The 23,716-nt window shown below is 43.0% G+C and overlaps 1 protein-coding gene across 2 annotated transcripts in view; it reads left to right on the top strand.

Moving 5' to 3' along the window:
* LOC124544877 (protein spaetzle 5) overlaps positions 1-23,716 on the top strand; it is a 321,525-nt gene that overhangs the window by 253,115 nt on the left and 44,694 nt on the right. The window lies entirely within an intron of this gene.

Here is a 23,716-nt window from a genome sequence, read left to right as displayed (position 1 = left end):
AGCACTATGGGACTTAACTTCCGAGGTCATCAGTCCCCTAGAACTTAGAACTACTTAAACCTAACTAACCTAAGGACATCACACATATCCATGCCCGAGGCAGGATTCGAACCTGCGACCGTAGCAGTCGCGCGGTTCCAAATTGAAGCGCCTAGAACCGCTCGGCCACTGCGGCCGGCGAGGAAATTTTCAATCCTCAATTAAGAGACGTCGCTCCACTGCGTTTTGTGACACAACAACGTCGACACATTGCGGCCGTTCTCCCACTGATTAAAATTGCCTGATCACAACTGACTGGTCGAATGCTCGTCTGTTGTTTACAGTGTAAGGTCAAGCCGGCACAGTAGTTGCTGCGCTGACGTCGCTTATACGCCACGAATAAAAGCAGTCTCGGAACTTCTCGGAAGCACGGTGTATGCTTGCTGCACTGTCTCAGAATTCTGCCATGACGAAGCGAGCAGGTGACGTGGGAAGCGGGGCGCCGTGCGTATAGGCGGAGCGAGGAAAGCGACGCGTGCTTTACCGCACTTTCTCCGCGCGGACACGCAGTTTAGCGCGGGGAGTCGCCGCTGGCATCTCGCCACTGCTCTCACCAGTCGCCCCGCAACCTTCCTCCTCGCGCTGCGTCCGCATCTCATTAGGGGCTCTCAAAGCCACAATCTCTTAACGTGTACATGATAATCGCCGCAGCAACGCTCACCTTTCGTGTTTCTGTCGTTCTGGTTTAGACAGTTAGTGCGCAAGCATCTTTCGCAAGTGTGCGATACTGAAGACGTCCTAGCAGCCAATGAGGAAAGCGTGGTTACGGTTTCACGTAAGTCAGATCTAACATTCTTTATTTCTGAGTATAGGTGTTCTCTAGACTTTTCCAAACGCCACGATATTCTACAACAGACACCTATGTAGCTCCTACATGTCATCTGGCCGGCCGGGGTGGCCGAGCGGTTCTAGGCGCTTCAGTCTGGAATCGCGAGACCGCTACGGTCGCAGGTTCGAATCCTGCCTCGGGCATGGGTGTGTGTGATGTCATTAGGTTAGGTTTAAGTAGTTCTAAGTTCTAGGGGAATGATGACCTCAGAAGTTAAGTCCCATAGTGCTAAGAGCCATTTGAGCCATGTCATCTGCTGTAATCTACCCACCTTGCAGAAAGAATTCGAAAATTTGTGTGCAGATGCGGTCATTAATGTTGGCTCACGCACTGCTTATAATAATTTTCGATGTCAGTTGAGTGATTCAATATCAAACGTACACAAAAATGCTTTTGGTCATAAGACAAAATGCTTTCAAATAACACTGCGTCTTTCAATTACCACAAAATTTTAATAAAAGTATTTTTGTAATAATTAATTGGGAGGGTCTTAAAGGATTGAATCTTATTTATTCGGCCACCTATGAGCATGACTTCAGTTTTCTTACATAATGCGCGCTGCGTGGTATTGTAGACTCCTTTCTCCCTGTCGATTCCCTTGTGATTATTCTGTGCTGTCGCATAGTCTAAAACGTCGCAATAGGATGCAAGTACACTTACGCGACCTTTCAAGGGTGTTAACTTGTCATGTTTCGCCGTGCAAAGGGTCGCAGTCACAGAGGTATTTCTACTATGTTGAGTATACTAAGAAGTACGGTTGGGCATATCACAAGACATTTTGAAAAGGCTGATCACTTAAAATTCGTCTCTAAAAGAAACAGGAGGCAAGAAAGCTAAATGGAAAAATTAAGGCGATAAATCATAAGAGAGATTAAGCGAGTTGCTCGATTAAGTCCGTCTCAATTCAGCTGCTGCATAAACGTGGTAAGCAGATAAGTAAATCAGCTGTCGGCAGGGTTATTAAAGAAGAAGGGTTCAACGGAAGAGAGTCAAAGAAAAAGCCATGTGTGAACAAAATGTTGGTTGGTAGGTTGATTTTGCTGAGGGGACCAAACAGCGAGGTCATCGGACCCATCGGATTTGGGAAGGATGGGGAAGGAAGTCAGCCGTGCCCTTTCAAAGAAACCATCCCGGCATTTGCCAGAAGCGATTTAGGGAAATCATGGAAAACCTAAACCAGGATGGCCGGACGCGAGTTTGAATTGTCGTCCTCCTGCATGCGAGTTCAGTGTGCTATCCACGGCGCCACCTCGCTCGGTGAACAAATGTACCGACGCAGGTCTCAGGCGACCACGTTAACAATAGGTCAGATATTATGTTTACCAATGAGAAAAAATTCAACGTCTTTTGAACAGACGGAAAAAGTATGGTGAGCGGAAAGCGAGTTCATGAGTTACAGGCTAACGTACTGTAAAACAAGGTGGGCTGAGTGTGGAACTGTGCGAGAGATTACTATTATTGACATCACGCGAAATTGGAACATACATCCCAACATCAATAAGTAAAATTTGCACAAGAGTGAAGAAAATTTGGGGATTGAAGCTACACTCAGATTTTCCTGAGATAATGAACCGGAACACACATCGTATCTAGCGAAAGAAATGTTTTTTTATAAATGTCCTAAAGTTATTCAGACACTATCTCAGTCGCCCGACCTTAACTAGATACAGAATTTACTAGACGAATTGGATGGAAAAAAGGGCCGGAAGAATTAATTATATTGGAAAGAAGATCTGAAACAGAAGATAAATGGGAACTAATTGGGCTTGGGTACACTGTAAAAATCGTTCTAAACATGCAAGAGCGCTTGAATGCGATTACAAAAAAGTGGGTTATCCCACGAAGTTTTTATCTCCAAATTATTTCTGGGTTCAAGAGCAATTACGTTGTGACTAGACATTAGACACTACTGTTGAAAACTGTGAAATATTGTTTAAAAAACATTGTCTTCCTATGTCACTTGAGAAATTAAATGCCGTAGTTGACATTTATTATGGAATTGCATTTTTTATTTACTGCAACTTCATTTGTTTGTTAAATGCCTATGTGGAAATATACCGCACACTACTAGGAATAGCGAAGTAACTGAATTCGGATGAAAGCCACTGTACCATTTTTCACAATATTTACGAAGCTGACGCTACATTTTTGTAGCTACCAAACAAGTCGCAAAAACATAAAACTAACAAATCAATTCGTAAAACGATCACATTATAAAGACTTCACGGAGCTGTTGCGTCACACCGCTCCCACTGTCCTAAACGCCAGGCAGCCGGTTGTAAACTGATCGTCACAGAATTTCTGGGCCGTAGCAAATTGGACAAGGGGCACATAAAAAGCAGACTAACACAACTGACCAGGAGGAGACTTTTTTTTTTTTTTTGGTCATCAGTCTACTGACTGGTTTGATGCGGCCCGCCACGAATTCCTTTCCTGTGCTAACCTCTTCATCTTAGAGTAGCACTTGCAACCTACGTCCTCAATTATTTGCTTGACGTATTCCAATCTCTGTCTTCCTCTACAGATTTTGCCCTCTACAGCTCCCTCTAGTACCATGGAAGTCATTCCCTCATGTCTTAGCAGATGTCCTATCATCTCTCCTTATCAGTGTTTTCCACATATTCCTTTCCTCTCCGATTCTGCGTAGAACCTCCTCATTCCTTACCTTATCAGTCCACCTAATTTTCAACATTCGTCTATAGCACCACATCTCAAATGCTTCGATTCTCTTCTGTTCCGGTTTTCCCACAGTCCATGTTTCACTATCATACAATGCTGTACTCCAGACGTACATCCTCAGAAATTTCTTCCTCAAATTAACGCCGGTATGTGATATTAGAAGGCTTCTCTTGGCCAGAAATGCCTTTTTTGCCATAGCGAGTCTGCTTTTGATGTCCTCCTTGCTCCGCCCGTCATTGGTTATTTTACTGCCTAGGTAGCAGAATTCCTTAACTTCATTGACTTCGTGACCATCAATCCTGATGTTAAGTTTCTCGCTGTTCTCATTTCTACTACATCTCATTACCTTCGTCTTTCTCCGATTTACTCTCAAACCATACTGTGTAGTCATTAGACTGTTCATTCCGTTCAGCAGATCATTTAATTCTTCTTTACTTTCACTCAGGATAGCAATGTCATCAGCGAATCGTATCATTGATATCCTTTCACCTTGTATTTTAATTCCACTCCTGCACCTTTCTTTTATTTCCATCATTGCTTCCTCGATGTACAGATTGAAGAGTAGGGGCGAAAGGCTACAGCCTTGTCTTACACCCTTCTTAATACGAGCACTTCGTTCTTGATCGTCCACTCTTATTATTTCCTCTTGGTTGTTGTACATATTGTATATGACCAGTCTCTCCCTATAGTTTACCCCTACTTTTTTCAGAATCTCGAACAGCTTGCACCATTTTATATTGTCGAACGCTTTTTCCAGGTCGACAAATCCTATGAAAGTGTCTTGATTTTTCTTTAGCCTTGCTTCCATTATTAGCCGTAACGTCAGAATTACCTCTCTCGTTCCTTTACTTTTCCTAAAGCCAAACTGATCGTCACCTAGCGCATTCTCAATTTTCTTTTCCATTCTTCTGTATATTATTCTTGTAAGCAGCTTCGATGCATGAGCTGTTAAGCTGATTGTGCGATAATTCTCGCACTTGTCAGCTCTTGCCGTCTTCGGAATTGTGTGGATGATGCTTTTCCGAGATGGTATGTCGCCAGACTCATATATTCTACACACCAACGTGAATAGTCGTTTTGTTGCCACTTCCCCCAATGATTTTAGAAATTCTGATGGAATGCTATCTATCCCTTCTGCCTTATTTGACCGTAAGTCCTCCAAAGCTCTTTTAAATTCCGATTCCAGACTACTGGTATCAAACATAGGTCTTAATTTTGGAAGAAATTTATGAGGATGTGCGTTTCGAGCACGGCATTGTATGATAGTGAACCGTGGGCAGTGGGAAAACAGGAACAGAACAGCATCTGAAATGTGGTGATATACAGGGTGGTCCATTGATAGTGACTGGGCCAAATATCTCACAAAATAAGCATCAAACGAAAAAACTACAAAGAAAGAAACTTGTCTAGCTTGAAGGGGGAAACCAGATGGCGCTATGGTTGGCCCGCTAGATGGCGCTGCCATAGGTCAAACGGGTATCAACTGCGTTTTTTTAAATAGGAACGCTCATTTTTTGTTACATATTCGTATAGTACGTAAAGAAAAATGAATGTTTTAGTTGGACCACCTTTTTCGCTTTGTGATAGGTGGCGCTGTAATAGTCACGAACGTATAAGCATGTGGTATCACGTAACATTCCGCCAGTGCGGACGGTATTTACTTCGTGATACATTACCCGTGTTAAAATGGACCGGTTACCAATTGCGGGAAAGGTCGATATCGTGTTGATGTATGGCTATTGTGATCAAAATGACCAACGGGCGTGTGCTATGTATGCTGTTCGGTATCCCAGACGACATCATCCAAGTGTCCGGACCGTTCGCCGGATAGTTACGTTATTCAAGAAAACAGGAAGTGTTTAGCCACACGTGAAACGTCAACCACGACCTGCAACAAATGGTGATGCCCAAGTAGGTGTTTTAGCTGCTGTCGCGGCTAATCCGCACATCATTAGCAGACAAATTGCGCGAGATTCGGGAATCTCAAAAACGTCGGTGTTGAGAGGAATGTCGTTACACGTATTGCCAAATGCATTGTGGTTGACGGACATCACTTTGAGCATTTATTGCATTAATGTGGTGTTTACAGGTAATCACGCTATAACAGCATGCGTTCTCAGAAATGATAAGTTCACAAAGATACATCTATCATATTGGAACAACCGAAATAAAATGTTCAACCGTACCTACGTTCTGTATTTTAGTTTAAAAAACCTAGCTGTTACCAACTGTTCGTCTAAAATTGTGAGCCATATGTTTGTGACTATTACAGCGCCATCTATCAAAAATGGTTCAAATGGCTCTGAGCACTATGGGACTTAACATCTGTGGTCATCAGTCCCCTAGAACAGAACTACTTAAACCTAACTAACCTAAGGACATCACACACATCCATGCCCGAGGCAGGATTCGAACCTGCGGCCGTAGCGGTCAAGCGGTTCCAGACTGAAGCGCCTACAACCGCACGGCCACACCTGCCGGCTGCCATCTATCACAAAGCGAAAAAAGTGGTCCAACTAAAACATTCATATTTCTTTACGTACTACACGAATATGTAATAAAAATTGGGGTTCCTATTTTTAAAAAAATCTCAGTTGATATCCGTTTGACCTATGGCAGCGCCATCTAGCGGGCGAACCATAGCGCCATCTGGTTCCCCCTTCAAGCTAGACAAGTTTCGTTCTTTGTAGTTTTTTCGTTTGACGCTTATTTCGTGAGATATTTGGCCTGGTCACGATCAATGGACCATCCTGTATAAGAATGTTGAAAATTGGGTGGACTGATAGGATAAACAATGAGAAGGTTATGAGAAGATTCTGCGCAGAATCGGTGAAGAGAGGACATATCGAAAACACTGACAAGAAGAAAGAACGGGATGAAACATTTGTTAAGGTATCAGGGAATAACCTCCATAGTACTAGATGCAGCTGTAGAAGAGAAAAACTGTGGGGGAAGACAGAGACTGGAATACATTTAACAAATAATTCAAGACGTGCGGTGCAAGTGCTACTCCAAATAACGAGGTCGTCGCAGGAGAGGAATTCGGGGCAGGCTGCATCAAACCAGTCAGAAGACTGAGGCCGAAAGAAAGAAAGAAAGAAAGAGAGAGAGAGAGAGAGAGTTCATTGATATCTAACTTTGTATCGACTGCGGAAAGCAATCAGCATCGTTCCTACTTACACGGAATTGATTAGGAGACTGAGGAAGATGGACAGGGGATTCAACACTACTAATAAAACAGATTAAAGTTTAGCAGCGAAAGAAGTTCTATTAAAATTCATAAACACATAACCGAAAAGAACCTTCACTGACCATTTAACATTACCTACATGCAAGATAGCAATCAGTGGATGAAGGGAATTAACATATATAATTAGCAAAAGGAATTAAAGGACAAGTGGATTATCAAAGCAACGGAGAGAATTGAGTTCACCTGAGAATCGTAGCATGTTAGAGACAGTTATGAACCCATGAGATAGTGACCGAGGTGACAAAGGCGGGATGGTTGAATGGCTATTTATCGCATGGCAGTGAGTGTCGTCTCATGGTAACACCGGGAGTCGCGCGAAGAGTGAAACTGGTGAACGGGTATACTCGAATGACATATCTTCTGCTCAAAGAAATGAAGGTGCGGACTGTAGGCGGCAAGAGCCAAGAGCACAGCGCTTTCACGTCCGGGTCGTCTTGCTTGTTGGTCTGCAGAGACTCTGACAAACTGCGGCTAAGGCGGCAGCGTTCTCATGTTTTATGACCTTGTAATGTCCACATTCTGTTAAGCTGTCAACCTCATCAAACAGTGCTAGTACCAACTACTGGAGGGGCAGTGGCCAAGACCGCCCGCTGGGACTTGAAGAAGTGAAAACGTGCCCTGTGCTCGGAGGTTTCATATCCTGCTTTGGCGCCAACCATCAAAAGACGGTCGTATTTCTATCAAGCCACATCCTCGAGGAATAACAAGAGCCGATTGAATTTTTTATCTGAATATAGAGGTTGCTCCCATCTTCAGCAAATAATTAAATCCTTTCAGAACATTCGCATCCGAAACAAGATTCAGGAACACTGTTTCTCAATACGTCAGGAATCTGTTTATTACGGTCTATTACAGTATAGTTTGGCGTTCTTGGCGGCGACTTTAGATGAGTCCGAGTTCTGACTTGAGGTACTGTCTAACTAACTGGCTGAGAATAGCCGTGTATCTGCTTATATCAAACTGGGCAATTGGATGTCCACTTCGGAAATGTTTGAATGAAAAAGGCGGAAGTGTAACATAGTCCTTGTCATGTGTGCACTCTTTTTGACTTAGACCTTAACTACACTGCCGGAAAAGAAAAAAATTAGTACACCTGGTCTGGTACCGCGCGCCGCGGAATTTGAATCCCCACCAGACGTCATGGACGTCGAAGAACCCTACAGGTCACTGCACCATCGCGCCGGAAGCTGTGGCGGCCCGCATTTAGTGTGAGGGTGCCACAGTGGAACACGTGGTTCCAGCGCCCAATAGCGGTGCCCCCGATAGAGTATTTAAGCGCCTGCCTCTCGCTCAGCCAGCCCTTCGGGGGGGAATTGAAATTCAATAAAAGAGAAAAAAAAAAAGCTCAGCCAGCGAGTCTAATCGTTGCGTGAGTTTTGACACATCGCCTCGACAACAAACAGCGTGTTTATCGTTCTTGTTTTCATTAATAGTGGACGTCTTGGAATCGTTTGGTTGTCTCTGTCACTCCGTTGCTTCTTGCGTGTTGTCGTCGTAAGGTCTTTCTCCATCGTCCGTTGTTGTTTCGTGCCCGTCCTTTCCGTTCGTTTGTTTGTGCACGTGCCGCTCTCGTTTGGTCCCGCCGCGCTTTCTCGGCCACCCCGCGATCGTCCCGGACGCGGTTACAACAGGTTACAACATCTGGAAAGACGACGTTGATTTTGATCCAATGGCAGGATATGCCACTTGGGGGATAGTAGACGTATTGATAATGGTTTCAACGTCGTTCGCCAACAGATAGTATAGTGGCATAGCTTCCACAGCGCCGTCTGTGTCTACCTTTTAACAGTGAATGCTCACAGCCACAAGACTCAATGAGGTGCAAACGTGTGAAGCAAGAGGGCAACCATGCCAGGGAGATGCACTCCTACTTCCTATAGCCAACTGAGCCAGTTTGAAAGAGGCCTTCCGAGTGGCGGATGGTCCTTTCGGAGAATTGCCACACAATTTGGACTTTCTGCGTTGTACGTTGCTGGTATCTGTAATCACGTGAATATTCTCACACCCATAGACAAGGCTCTGGATGTCCACACAGCACAGACGCCCGCCAGGATCGTCGTATCGTAAGAGCAGTAGTGGAAGATCGTAAAGCTACCACAGCACAGGTAAGTGAGTTTGTGAACCCAGACGTGTCAACACGAACTGTTGCGAACCAGGTATTAGCAGTGAGAATACGGGCACGCACACCACTAGTCCGTCTTCCTCTCCGCCACAGCATCGACTTGCACGGCTCGACTAGTGCTGTCAGAGGTACACTTGGAAGATAGAATGGCACGCCGTGGTCTTCACCGACGAAAGCAGATTCTGCCTGCACACAAGTGATGGTCGTGTATGCATACGAAGTAGACCTGGTGAGCGCCGTCTCACAGAGAGTTGTCTCGTAGAGTCCAAGACACACTGGCCTCGCCCCAGGCCTTATGCTCTGGCGTGCGATAAGCTACAACTCTAGTTCACCTTTGGTTTTTCTTCAGGGGACGCTAACCAGCGCTCGGTACGTCCAGAATGTTGTTAGACTCGTTCTTTTGCCGTTCTTGCAACAGGAGAGTGAGGTGTTGTTCTAACAGGACAGTGCCCGCCCACACACTGCCCGTAAAACTTAACGTGCTCTTCAGGGCGTGCAGCAACGCCCCTGGCAAGCACGATCTATGGACTTGTCTCCAGTAGAGTACGTATGGGATTTGATTGGGCGAGAAGTAACTCGTGAGACCCGTCAACCAACAACTCTTACAGAACTACGTGAACAGGTTCAGCAGGCGTAGAATAACGTATCCCAGGACAGTATACAGTATATTTACTATCGACTGGATGCCAAAGTTAGCGCCTGCGTTGCAACCGGGTAGGCTACACCGCATACCAATAACGGTGTTTCAGCATGGTCGATACCTCGTGCCTCAGAACCGCTTGTGCAATTGATCTGTGAATGTAATCATTTCATGTACTCCACACGCATGCTGCAACAATAAATATTGAGTGAATTGGAAACTTCTATAAGGGTATACTAATTTTTGTATCGGCATTATATGTTGCGCCTGAGTCGTAGGCACCTCGGCACTCTTCTATGCAGGCTGTGTCCCGTGTCTTTTGGAGGACAGAGCAGTTCGTGGCCTCTCACGAACACACATGTATGCAGCCCGACGTGAGACGAGGATGGTTAGGATCGTTGTGTTACAGTTTGACATGAAAGAGGATAGTAACTTTGAAAACATTGTACTCTCCCTGAGTTTGGTGGTCCAGCTGTATTTGGCGGATGAAGTCGAGCGAACTCGGCAGACCTTTTCCATGTACATGAGCTTCGCTCTTGCCTCTTCCGATATCTGAGCACAGTTCCGGTCACAGGATGTTTCCAAAGGTCGTTTCCATTACCAAAAAACCTTGACGTTTATTACCAACTCAACTGCTGGCCAAAGAAAAACTGAAAGAGGAAATTTGGGCTGCAAATTGCCTATATTTTCAGTTGACGTTTCCACATGCTTCGAAAAGTCACCTAGCATATTCTTGACCATATTAACATATGCTAAATCAAATCCTTCTTTTTCGAGGGTGCCTCTATATATATTTAATTTTAAATTGAATTAAAAAGTTAACCTATGAAACACAGACAAAGTTTAAATGATACTCATTGCTCCATTATCTGCAGAGTGTGTGACTATTATAGATCCAGACAAAAAGGGCAATTAGAGGACAATGAAACAAAAAACAAATATTCCTATTAAACACAGGTCTGGAAAATAGCGGTTTCCCTGATACGATCTATGTACAAATGCAACATTATTAATGTCTAATGCTACAATTTGAATGATGATTCTTATGGTAAAAGTATTTTTATGTGATACATGCATGATGATACATCGGTACAGTCTCATGTGGCTGTCCGGGAATGCGTAGCACGAATCTTCGACAACAAGTGTATCGGTCGTCGCCAGCCAATACAGTGGCCTCCCAGGTCCCCGACTTGAAACCCTTGGACTTCTTTTTGTGTGTGGGGATATTTAAAAGCTTTGCAGTATTCTAGTGTCAATGAACTCTAGAAACGCATTGTTGGTGGTTGCCAATGCATTCGGGACACGCCTGGGATTTTTGGATGTGTACTGGCATCGATCAGGAGACACGCAAAAGCCAGCCTCCACATGAACGGTCGCCGTATGGAGCACTTGCTGTAATTGTGTTCAAGTACTCAGTCGTAGTATCACGTACCGGGGAAACCACTGGTTTCGGACCTATGGTTCAAAATGGTTCAAATGACTCTGAGCACTATGGGACTCAACATCTTAGGTCATCAGTCCCCTAGAACTTAGAACTACTTAAACCTAACTAACCTAAGGACATCACACACATCCATGCCCGAGGCAGGATTCGAACCTGCGACCGTAGCGGTCTCGCTGTTCCAGACTGTAGCTCCTAGAACCGCATGGCCACACCGGCCGGCTCGGACCTATGTTTATGACGATTATTTGCTTGTTTCATTGAGCTCTATCGCAACTTTCTTTTGTACCTTCAATGGCCAGTCACCCCGTATTCTCGTTCACGATTTACAAACGGTCCATCGTGCAGTAGTCATTTCTAAAGCCAGCTTGTCCATTCGCCTAATTCAACTCCGTAAGGAAAAAGCTTTAGCGTCTCGCAGGCGTCGAGAGCATTATAGATGGAACACTAACTTGTTAGAAAAATTCTGGTGTACAGAAGCAGCCTGACCTGTTTAAGAAACTGTCCCGGTATTCCCCTAAAGTAATTTACAAAAATACGAAATGACATTCGTTGTACAAAAGCTGTATATTACTAGTACCTAAGAACGCACAATTCTGCCGCTTATCTATTTGCAAATCGATATCTGATGACACGAATAAGGTTTCTTTGGAGCTGTGCACCATGATATTTCATCAATGATAAATGACGTTTCTGGGTGAAACAAAGATCATTGTCAAGGTGCCACCTGCCTCTGTCCCAGGGGCCACTGTCAAGGTGCGTCTCTCTTCCAAGGGCACAGCCATGTTGCCACTGACCGTTGTTTGAAGGACCAACATCAAGGTGCAACTTGTCAATGGCATTCAACTGAGGTCGAAACGTCGGTAACGTTCGGTTCAGAAAACTGAAGAATTTATTTGTACAGACACCGCCAGTGAACACATACATTGATAGAGCTCCTGTCACAATGTCTCTATAATGACTGAGAAATAAATTTCACTTCATCACAATCCGTTCCGATAATCATGCAGCACTTTACAGATATTACTGCAATACTTGGCTCTTTGCTGCGTTTCCGGTACAAACCGATTCGCACAGAAAGTTCGAATGCCTCAAAAAATCGTATGTTGAAAATTCTAAACAAATTCCAAAAAAACAAACTTCTTTCGGCTAATTCAGGTAACAGAAGCTATTGCACAATCTCTTATCATGTATTTCATTCTCCACAATCACCTGAGGTACACGACATTTATGTATGACAAGAAATTACGGAAATACCTGCAGATTTTTCGATAAAAATTCTTCGTCGAATTTTATCTTTCATTAAGTAATTCTTTATAGGTAACGAGAGAAATTACGTTTATTTTTTTATCAAACCTTCTATGCTTAATTCAGTCTGTACGAGTAAATAAAGGCTGCCTCACAGCTTACGTGTCTGCCTTGGCAGAATCTATTTAAACGCAAGACAATACGCTATGAGCTAAGTTCTTGCCGTCCCTCTGTGGATATTAGTGCTGCCAAGCGCTAGGACACCTAGCGAGCAAAGCAAGCGTAACATGTGTGGCTGAGGTGAAGAACGTTGCTGCAGTACGTTTGGATAGGACCTGGTACAGCTTTCACTCATCAGAACAGATTCTGTAGATCAGCAATATAGCTCCCAATACTTGTCGAGTGCAATACGTGTTAAGCTGAAGAGAGGAGCGTGAATACCCATAGAGCCTAGCGGCACGTTAGCATCCTCTTATTTCTCACTTATAACCTGTACACATAACGATACGTTAGCTGAAGAACCTTCATTGTGGAACTGAGCGAAGTGGTGTAGATGTTGAGAAAATGGACTTCCATTAGGGAGGAACGAGGTTCAAATATCCATGGGTACAGCCAGATTTAGATTTCCCGTGCTTTTTCCACATAGGTTAAGTCGAATTCTGAGAATTTTTCTTTCGAAAAAGCTATGACCAATTTCATACTGACACTTGTCCAATTCCGAGGTTCTTCATCGTCTCTAACGACACAGTTGTAATTGTACTGGATACTTAACTTGAATAGAGTCCATGTGTTGTGTTACAACCTCACCAGCAATAGTGTTCTTGCAGATCACACACATCCATGCCCGAGTCAGGATTCGAACCTGCGACCGTAGCGGTCGCGCAGTTCCAGACTGAAGCGCCTAGAACCGCTCGCCCACAGCGGCCGTCTGGTGGACGTCCAACACCTTGTCATCTGCTAATGGTTTCACCGTCTTTCAACCACTTTCCATAGAAGCTGACGACAGCAACACTTGAACAGTAGCGTGCCAATCAGGTTCACCATTTCAAAGATATTCGTTCCCATGCACAAGACCATAACTATATGCCCTTCGTCAAAGTCGCTTTTGTCGAGGGTTTTCCTTATTTTCGGCCCGTATCGTCGCTAGAATGATTCCCCTTACGTCTCTGCTGCGGCTATATACTTTCCCCAACGCGTCACGTGCCGCAACGCCACCAGGCGTAATTAAAATTCGGCACGGACACATTGGTCGTAAAGTTTTGTTTCGTCAACGTACGTCTATTGTGATTATTGAACATCTCGTCTCTGATAGAAAAGGCTTCAAACATGCCTAGGAAAATGTATGGCGTATCCATGTGTCCAACACAACGTGAGATCCGAAATCAGCAGGAGTTGAAGCTTGCATAAGTTCCATTTAGTGATGTCACAGCATTGATTTACGTATTATTGCTAGCACAAGTTACTTATTTTCTGATACTTAGCACAACGTGTTTCGAGAATTTATTCTTATTTTCAAGTGCATTTATGCATTTGCTTACAGGAATTGTTTGGCGGTGTTTGCATGTGTGATTTTCTCCCTCTCTTGCGTCATTTCCAGCTTAGATTGCAATCGGAAAATCGGATAAAATAGGTCTTTAAATGCTATTTGTGCCTATCCTGGCAATAAAAGTAATATACAAGTTTAAAAACATGAAAATGACAGTTTTCAAAACGATTGCACACACAAAATTCAACAAAGAGTGTCGGAAGTTGGGTCTGACTCGTAACTATATTGACGATAAACTAGGATACTGAAGTCGCTGTACAAAGACTGCGAGGCGAAAACAGAAAGAATATGATTCAATAAAGAAATAAAGCTTTTATACAAGAAGAAAGACATTCTAAACTGACTACTTTTGAGCATACATTTACAAGTAGCAAACAGCATGGATCCTAATGTATGGAACTTTTTACGGGAGAAAATTAATGTCATAGTTTGTAAGGAGTACCTTCTGTAACACACGCAGTAAGAAACTAAACAATTTGTAATCTAAACAATATCAAATAGTAAACAGGGGACTATTTTGTGAAAAACACACACATTCTACAGCAGAGAAGTGACTAACACAGACAGTATTTTATGAACGAGAGTTAAACCTGTTAAACAAAATTTTAAAATATAATGCAAAGGAAAACCTGCCAGACAACACACTTAAACAGCTCATAGTGGCAACAAAGACTTCCACAGACATGGTAGAAACTCTTGCCATAGGCCACAAACTGAACAAATCCCTTGAAAAAGAAGTAGTGAAGTATGAAAATAACAGTAGACAGATACAAAATGATTCAGAAACAGTAAGTAGTATAAACAAAAAACTTAGAGAAAATCAGGTACTAACATTAAAATCAGATAAAAGCCACATAATTGTCATTATAAATAAAGTGAATAAACTGAGAAAACTCGTAAATTCTTCGCAGAAAATAACATTGTACAACTTAACAAAGATCTCACAAAACAGTTCCTTAACAAAATCATGGGACAGTAAAGAAACGCATTTCTTGCTGACAGAATATTAAAAGAAATACGTCACCTGTATGAACCGTAAAGCTCCCCTACTAAGATCCCAACCTAAGGGACACAAGGAAGGATGTCCTGTAATGCCTGTAGTTAACAGTATGAACAACCTCGCATTTACAATTTACAAGCTGAATCGATTCTTAAAAAAAGTATTTCACGTATGAAACAACATACGCTGTAAAAACAGTACCACACCAATCACTGAAATAAAAAAAATAAACATCCCAGAAGGTGGTCATTTTGCACCACTAGACATCACAAATCTATATTCCAGTATCTCTGTTAAAGAAGCAGTGCAATATAAAGAACAACTTACTTGCTCACAAGCAAATTACTGAATTTATAGAGTTACTGCAAATAATCCTCAATTACAGTCGCTTTGTTTCGATGGTAATATTATCAACAACGAGACGAACTAGCAATGGGCCAATCCATATCTGTCGCAATAACAGACATTTTCGTAAACGACATACGACAAAAAATATTCAGCAGCCAGGAACCCTGCTTAAAAAACAGCATATTACAAAAGGTATATTTTACTCAAAGGCGACACCAGAGACATCAACAACTTCATAAATATGTTTAGTTGTGTAAACAACAAAATTAATTTCACAGTTGAATAGCCGGCCGGTGTGGCCGAGCGATTCTAGGCGCTTTAGTCCGGAACCGCGCAGCTGCTGCGGTCGCAGGTTCGAATCCTGCCTCGGGCATGGATGTGTGTGCTGTCCTTAGGTTAGTTAGGTTTAAGTTGTTCTGTCTAGGGGGCTGATGACCTCATATGTTACGTCCCATAATGTTCTGAACCATTTGAATAGCTGAATACCAAAAACACAATAGTATTAATTTTCTGGGTTTGTGTATAGAAAACAAAAAAAAATACAGGCACAATTTCAAGATATACAGAAAAAAGACAACCTCAAGCAACACAATTCCTGCCACGTCATGTCACCCAGATGTACACAAGGAATCTGCACACAAAACGGTGATACACAGAACAAACAAAATCCCAATGAAAAAGAGGAGAGGGAGAAAGAATTACGCATCATTAAGGAAATTGTAGTGGCCAATGACTTCCCAGTTCAATGATAGACAGTATGTTGAGACAAATAACAAAAAAGAAAGAGTTTCTTGGCTCTTTAGAAGGAACCAACAATACAATCAAATGTATGGCTAGCATATGTAGGTAACATTTCTTAAAAAACAACAAACCTAATTAGGTCACATGAAGTGGAAGTAGCTTTCTCTACGAAAACCACCACCGTCCAGCTAGCTACTTGGCGACACAACCTAAAAGGAGGTCTCTGTTCACTGCGCGTCTGCACACTCACTCAACGGCAAAAGTCGCCTCGAAAACCGGACTAACTCAACCCGAAACCCATGCCTGCGCACGGAAACGTACCTTCGGAATCTCTCACTGTATGAAACAACTCTGCTGAACACGGAGGATTACCATCTTTTCTGAAATACAATGCGGAAACACCACTTCCAGCCCAGAGGGTATCTCACTTCCACACTTGTTGCATAGGTCACACCAATATTCAAGAAAGGAAACAGGAGTAATCCGATGAATTGTATACCCGTATCACTGAAGTCGATTTACAGTAGGATTTTGGAGCATATGCTGTGTTCAAACATTACGAATTATCTCGACCAAAGAGGTCTATTGACACATAGGCAACACAGATGCAGAAAATGCCTTTCTTGTGGCACACTACTAGCTCTTTATTTACGCAACGTAATGAGTGCTACCTATTGGGAATCCGAGATTGATTCCATATTTCTAGATTGACAGGAAGGTTTTGTCACTGTTCCTGACGACAGACTTCCAATCCAGTTGCGTGCCTATGGAGTATCGCTTCAGTTGTGTGACTGGATTAGTGATTTCGTGTCAAAGAGCTCAAAGTATGTACTGATCGATGGAAAATGATAGAGTAAAACGAATGTGATATTTGGCGTTCCCCAAGAAAGTGTTACAGGCATATATATATATATATATATATATATATATATATATATATATATATATATATGTGTGTGTGTGTGTGTGTGTGTGTGTGTGTGTGTGTGTGTGTGTGTGTGTATAAGAAAAGGCGTGAGGTAATCCACATGAGTACGAAAAGAAGTACGTTAAATTTCGCTTAAACGATAAGTCACACACATCCGAAGTCTGTCAGTTCAACTAAATACCTTGGAATTACAGTTAAGAACAACTTAAATTGGAACGATCCTTTATACAATGTTGCCGGCCGAAGTGACCGTGCTGTTAAAGGCGCTGCAGTCTGGAACCGCAAGACCGCTACGGTCGCAGGTTCGAATCCTGCCTCGGGCATGGATGTTTGTGATGTCCTTAGGTTAGTTAGGTTTAACTAGTTCTAAGTTCTAGGGGACTAATGACCTCAGCAGTTGAGTCCCATAGTGCTCAGAGCCATTTGAACCATTTTTTTATACAATGTTGTGGGGAAGACATGCCAAAGACTGCGTTTTATTGGCAGAACGCTTAGAAGATGCAACAGATCTATTAAAGAGACTGCCTACACTACGCTTCTCCGACCTCTGCTAGAATTTCTGTGCGGTATTGGATCCTTACCAGACAGGATTGACGGAGGACATCGAAAAAGTCAAAAGAAGTGTGGCTCGTTTCGTACTATCACGTAAAACGTGAGAGAGTGTCAGGGATATGATCGCTTGTTGGTGTGGCAATTATTAAAACAAAGGTGCTTTTCGTTATGGCAAGATTTTTCACGAAATTTCAATTACCAACACTCTCCTCTGAATGCGATACAAATGTATTGACGCCAGCCTGCAAAGAGAGAAATGATCATCGTAATAAAATAAGAGAAAACAGAGCTCGTACATAAGTATTTAAGAGTTCACATTTCCCACGCTCTCTTTGAGGGTGGAACGGTAGAGAAATAGTCTGAAGGTGGCCCGAAAAATCCTCTGCCATGCACTTAATGTGAATTGCAGAGTAGTCATGTAGGTGTAGATGTAGATCTACACAATGAGAGCGCTGCCGCTCGACTCCTCGATTTCGTGACCGCCCTAAACACTCCACGAAATTATTTCACCCTTGGACCTACCAGGCAGTCAATCAGAATCGGGAGCACCACGTGAGATTATTTCATTGGCCATTTCCCGATATCGCTTACAGAGCTTCTCTAATGTGCTGTTTACTCCCAAATGTGTTGCAGAACATCGATCGACATGGAAAATTACTCTCTCTTGAAATCAGCCAAGTCAACTCCAACCAACAGCAGTTTAGAAGGATTAAGAAAAGACCGGTCCATCGTCTTCAGACCGAACAAGTAGCTCCTTTCCCTTGTAGCTGAAAACTGGCCAAGACGAATCCGAACGCGAACAGGGCTACAACACAGGGGCGGTCATTTGGCTATAATGCATTCAAGACATATATTTTACCAACAGAAGATACATTACTTACCAATTTAAGAGAATACACCGGCTCAGCCATGCTTGAGCTGAAATTTTCTCTTAAATTATTAAGCTACACCAACGACCTCGCTTCCATGCAGCTATGGACAAAACTAAAACTGAAACTTAGTTTATTTCTCTACATATCACCTCCGTTAAGCATTTGCCACATCAGGCCGTGAACTTTAGAATTCCTGTATCATAGTCAGTGCTGCCGGTCTAGTAAGCTAGTATTCACTGCATTCTTGACTTCGTCCTCACTTCCAAAATGCTTCCCGCCAACTAACAATTCGAACCTTACGAAAAGGTGAAAATCACTAGTAGTATGCTTCGGACTGTCGGATGGGTGATCAACAGTTTCCCATCCAAACTCATCCAGCAGATCTCTGGTTGTAGCAGCAGTGCGAGGACGGTCATAGCCGTGAAGGAAACCAATACCGCGAGAAGGCATTCCACGCCTACGATTTTGGATTGCTCGCCGTAATTTTCACAGGCCGTCACAATGTTGATCTGCATTGATACCAGTGCCATTCAGCAGGAATCCACCATGGGAATACCCTCACGATCTCACAAAAATAAGATGGCCTTGAGTTTTTGTGTTGACAGAGTCTCTTTGAGTCCTCGTTGTTTTTCGACAATGACGTATGACGCCACTCAAATGATTAGAGCTTAGTGTCTGGGATGAAGTAAGATACTCACATTTCATTACCAATAACAATTTCATCAAGAAATTTATTTCCATCTGCCTGAAACCGCGTCAGAAATGTCAGGGCTGCAGTCATTCGCTGTGTTATGTGTTGGCTACTCAATTGCCGGAAAACCAGCGTGCTTCAGCCAAGATCGTATATAGTTTCAGCGTCTAGTGTTGGTGTCTGCCTCACACGATATCGTTCTTCACTTGGTTCTCCAAATAATTTGTGATAAGTGGCGGAGTTTTAAGTCGAATTTGGTCTTCCATGTTTGTTCTTTAATTGTTGGACACTTCACACGACTGTCTCGCTTTATTTTCGTTCATTCCCGGGTAATCGTATTCCGAGCATTCAGAAATGAAATAAAAGCTCTGACCTGTCCGTCGCACAATGCACAATAACATTTTTTTTCAGCTGGCACTTGCACAACAGCGAGACGTCAAATAAACTCTTTGACCCTGGCTAGAAGCCTATAATCAATCATCTTAACAGCTAATGCGTTCAAGATGATAACAATAATAATATACAGATAAATAAAAAAGAAAACTGAGGACCTGTTAGATGACGATCAGTTTGGCTTTAGGAAAGTTGAGACGTTGCGCTTGATAATTGAAGCAATAACTAAGAAAGTTCAAGACACGTTCATACGATTTGTTGACCTGGAAAGAAAGCCTGACAATTAAAATGAAGTAAGATGTTCTAACTTCTCCGGAAAACAGATGTAAATTACAGTAAAAGACAGGTAATTATGAACTCGTACCGCAACCAAAAGAAAAAGCAATGCACGAAATGCTTGGATTAGAAAGGGTTTAAGACACGGATGCAGTCTATCGCCGTACCATTTAATACATACATCGAAGAAACAATGAGGGAAACAAAAGTAAGATTCAAGAGTAGTATTAAAATTCAAGGTGAAAGGTAAAATTCGCTGATAAATTAGAAACCTCAGTTAAAGCGAGGAAGAATTGCCCACCCTGCCGAAAGGAATGGGCAGTCTAATGAACAGACGCTATGGACTGAGGGTAAACCGAAGAAAGACGAAAATAATGAGAAGTAGCAGAAATGAGATTGACAAAAAACTTGACATCGAAGTAGACGAAGTGAAGGTATTTTGCTACCTTGGAAGCAAAATAACCCAAGGCGGACGAAACAAGAGGTCAAAAAAAGTAAATTAACACAGGAAAAGAGGGCATTCATCCCAAAAACGAGTCTACTAGTGTCAAGTATCTGAATTAATTTGAGAAAGCAATTCCTGAGAATGTACAGTTCGACCACAGCATTGTATGGAAGCAATTCATGAACAGTGAGGAGAACCGGAAAAGAAGAGAATCGAAGCGTTTGAGAACTAGTGCTGTAGAAGGAAGTTGAATATTAGGTGGTCTAAAAAAAATAAGACTGTCTACAGAAACGGCAAAGAGAGGAATATGTGGAAAACATTAACAAGAAGCAGGGATAATATGAGAGGAAATGTGTTAATACACCATGAAATAGCTTTTATGGAAGTTGAGAGACTGTAGAGGATAAAAACTGCAGGGGAGACAGAATCTGGAATTCATCTAACAAATATTTGAGAACGTTTGGTACACTACTCTGAGATGAAGGGACTGGAACAGGAAAGAAATTCGTGGCTGGTCCCGTCAAACTAGTGAGAAAACTGGTGACACAAAGTCAATCTGCACAGCAAGAATGCACTACTGGTCGTTTCTTCCTGACTTACCCTCGAAATTAAACCTGACCCTCCGACACTACCACTCGAGACAAATCAGTATCATCGGATAGCCGTCTGATGACTGAAGTTTGAAATCAAAGCTGTGAAACACTGAAGCGCCAAGCGTTCTGAACTGGGTGTCACGCAGTGCTGTCTCCATCTGAGTGTTGCGCATTGTGTCAGTCAGCGATTGGATTTACGGTCTCGCGGTGCGGCCGGTTCTCGGAACGCCGGCCGGCACGGCACGCGACTGCCGCCCCCTCAGTGAAAGGCAGCCTGCCCGTTTCCCAGAAGCCGTGACGGCTGCTGCTGCCGCCGCGTTCACTAGCTGGGCCCAGCCTATGCCTAGTCATCAGACCAAGCGCCAGCTCTGTGGTCCAGTTGCACCAATTTTCGTCAGACATACTAAAACACTGACGCATGGTCTCCCTCTTCTTTTCAGTGCATAACGGGCAGTCCAATAAAAACCAGAAACACTGAAAAAGGAAGAACACTGTTTATTATTTCAAAAGGAATCGCCATAACTGTTAATACATCAATCCCACTGTGAGACAAAGCGCTCAATGCCTTTTTGGAAAAATGTTTGTTGTTAGCTGTTGTTGTGGTCTTCAGTCCAGAGACTGGTTTGATGCAGCTACTCTATCCTGTGCAAGCCTCTTCATCTCCGAATAACTACTGCAACGTACTTCCTTCTGAATCAGCTTAGTGTATTCATCTCTTGGTCTCCCTCTACGATTTTTACCCTCCACGCACTACTAAACTGGTGATTCCTTGATGCCTCAAAATGCCTCCTACCACCCGATCTCTTCTTGTAGTCAAGATGTTAACAAATTTCTCTTCTTCAGAAACGCTTTCCTTGCCATTGCCAGTCTACATTTTATATCCTCCCTACTTCGACCATCATCAGTTATTTTGTTCCCCAAATAGCAAAACTCATCTACTACTTTAAGGTTCTCATTTCCTAATTCAGTTCCCTCAGCATCACCCGATTTAGTTCGACTACATTCCATTATCCTCGTTTTGATTTTGTTGATGTTCATCTTATATCCTCCTTTCAAGACACTGTCCATTCCGTTCTGCTGCTCTTCCGGGTCCTTTGCAGCCTCTGACAGAATTACAATGTCATCGGCGAACCTCAAAGTTTTTATTTCTTCTCCATGGATTTTAACACCTACTCCAAATTTTTCTTTTGTTTCCTTTACTGCTTGCTCAATATTCCTTCCCAACCACTGCTTCCCTTTCCTGTCCCTCGACTCATATAACTGCCATCTGGTTTCTGTACAAATTGTAAATAGCCTTTCGCTCCCTGTATTTTATCCCTGCACCTTCTGAATTTGAAAGAGAGTATTCCAGTCAACATTGTCAAAAGCTTTCTCTAAGTCTACAAATGCTAGAAACGTAGGTTTGCCTCTCCTTTACCTATCTTCTAAGATAAGTCGTAGTGTCAGTATTGCCTCGCGTTTTCCAACATTTCAACGGAATCCAAACTGATCTTCCCCGAGGTCGGCTTCTACCAGTTTTGCCATTCGTCTGTAAAGAATTCGTGTCAGTATTTTGCAATCGTGACTTATTAAACTTACAGTTCTGTAATTTTCACACCTGCTAATACCAGTTTTCTTTGGGATTGGAATTATTATATTCTTCTTGAAATCTGGGGTTATTTCGCCTGTCTCATGCATCTTGCTCACCAGATGGAAGAGTTTTGTCATGGCTGCTCCCCCAAGGCTATCAGTAGTTCTAATGGAATCCTGTCTACTCCTGGGGCCTTATTTCGACTTAGGTCTTTCAGTGCTCTGTCAGATTCTTCATGCAGTATGATATCTCCCATTCCATCTTCATCTACGTCCTCTTCCATTTCCTTAATATTGCCCTCAAGTACATCGCCCTTGTGTAGACCCTCTATATATTTCATCTTTCTGTTTTCTCTTCTTCCTTTAGGACTGGACTTCCATCTGAGCTCTTGATAATCATGGTTCTCTTTTCTCCAAAGGTCTCTTTAATTTTCCTGTAGGCAGTATCTATCTTACCCCTAGTGATATATGCCTCTACCTCCTTACATTTGTCCTCTAGCCATCGTTGCTTAGCCATTTTGCACTTTTTGTCAATCTCATTTTTGAGACGTTTGTATTCCTTTTCGTTGCCTCATATACTGCATTTTTACATTTTCTCCTTAAATTCAATATCTCTTCTGTTACACAATGATTTCTGCTAGCCCCCGTTTTTACCTACATGATCCTCTGCTGCCTTCACTATTTATCTCGCAAAGTTACACATTCTTCTTCTACTGTATTTCTTACCCCTGTTCTTGTCAATCGTTCCCTACTGCTCTCTCTGACACTCTCTTCAACCTCTGGTTCTTTCCGTTTATCCAGGGCCCATCTCCTTAAATTCCTGTCATTTTGAAGTTTCTTCAGTTTTAATCTACAGTTCATAACCAATAAATTGTGGTCAAAGTCCACATCTGCCCCTGAAAATGTCCGACAACTTAAAATCTGGTTGCTAAATCTCTGTCTTCGCATTATGCTGTTATCTATTGTCTGGCTCACGTTACCTGTGGAGCCATGATTGTCCAGAGAAACTCGGCAGCCACCGAGCGAGGTGGCGCAGTGGTTAGACACTGGACTCGCATTCGGGAGGACGACGGTTCAATCCCGCGTCCGGCCATCCTGATTTAGGTTTTCCGTGATTTCCCTAAATCACTCCAGGCAAATGCCGGGATGGTTCCTCTGAAAGGGCACGGCCGACTTCCTTCCCTAATCCGATGAGACCGATGACCACGCTGTCTGGTCTCCTTCCCCAAACAACCAACCAACCAACCAACTCGGCAGCCACGAATGTCATTCTTCATGGCACCAAAAAAATATGGAAAACGCATGGGTAAAGACCAGGACTGTATTAGGATGCGTAAGGGCTTCCCAGTAAATCTTGTGGGCCGGTCTACATGTTCACAAGGTTGTTTCGACTACGCTGCAGAAGTTTCACAGGAAAGCCCTTACACATCCCCCATACAGCCACAATTCCTTCCAATGCGATTTCCATATTTTGGGTGCCCTGGACAAAGGTATTCGTGGTCGTCGATTTGCTT

The sequence above is a fragment of the Schistocerca americana genome, chromosome 8 (assembly GCF_021461395.2).
Source record: "Schistocerca americana isolate TAMUIC-IGC-003095 chromosome 8, iqSchAmer2.1, whole genome shotgun sequence".
NCBI lineage: Eukaryota > Metazoa > Arthropoda > Insecta > Orthoptera > Acrididae > Schistocerca > Schistocerca americana.
The sequence above is the reverse complement of the archived record's forward strand: the minus strand, read 5'-3'. Positions and strand labels throughout refer to the sequence as shown.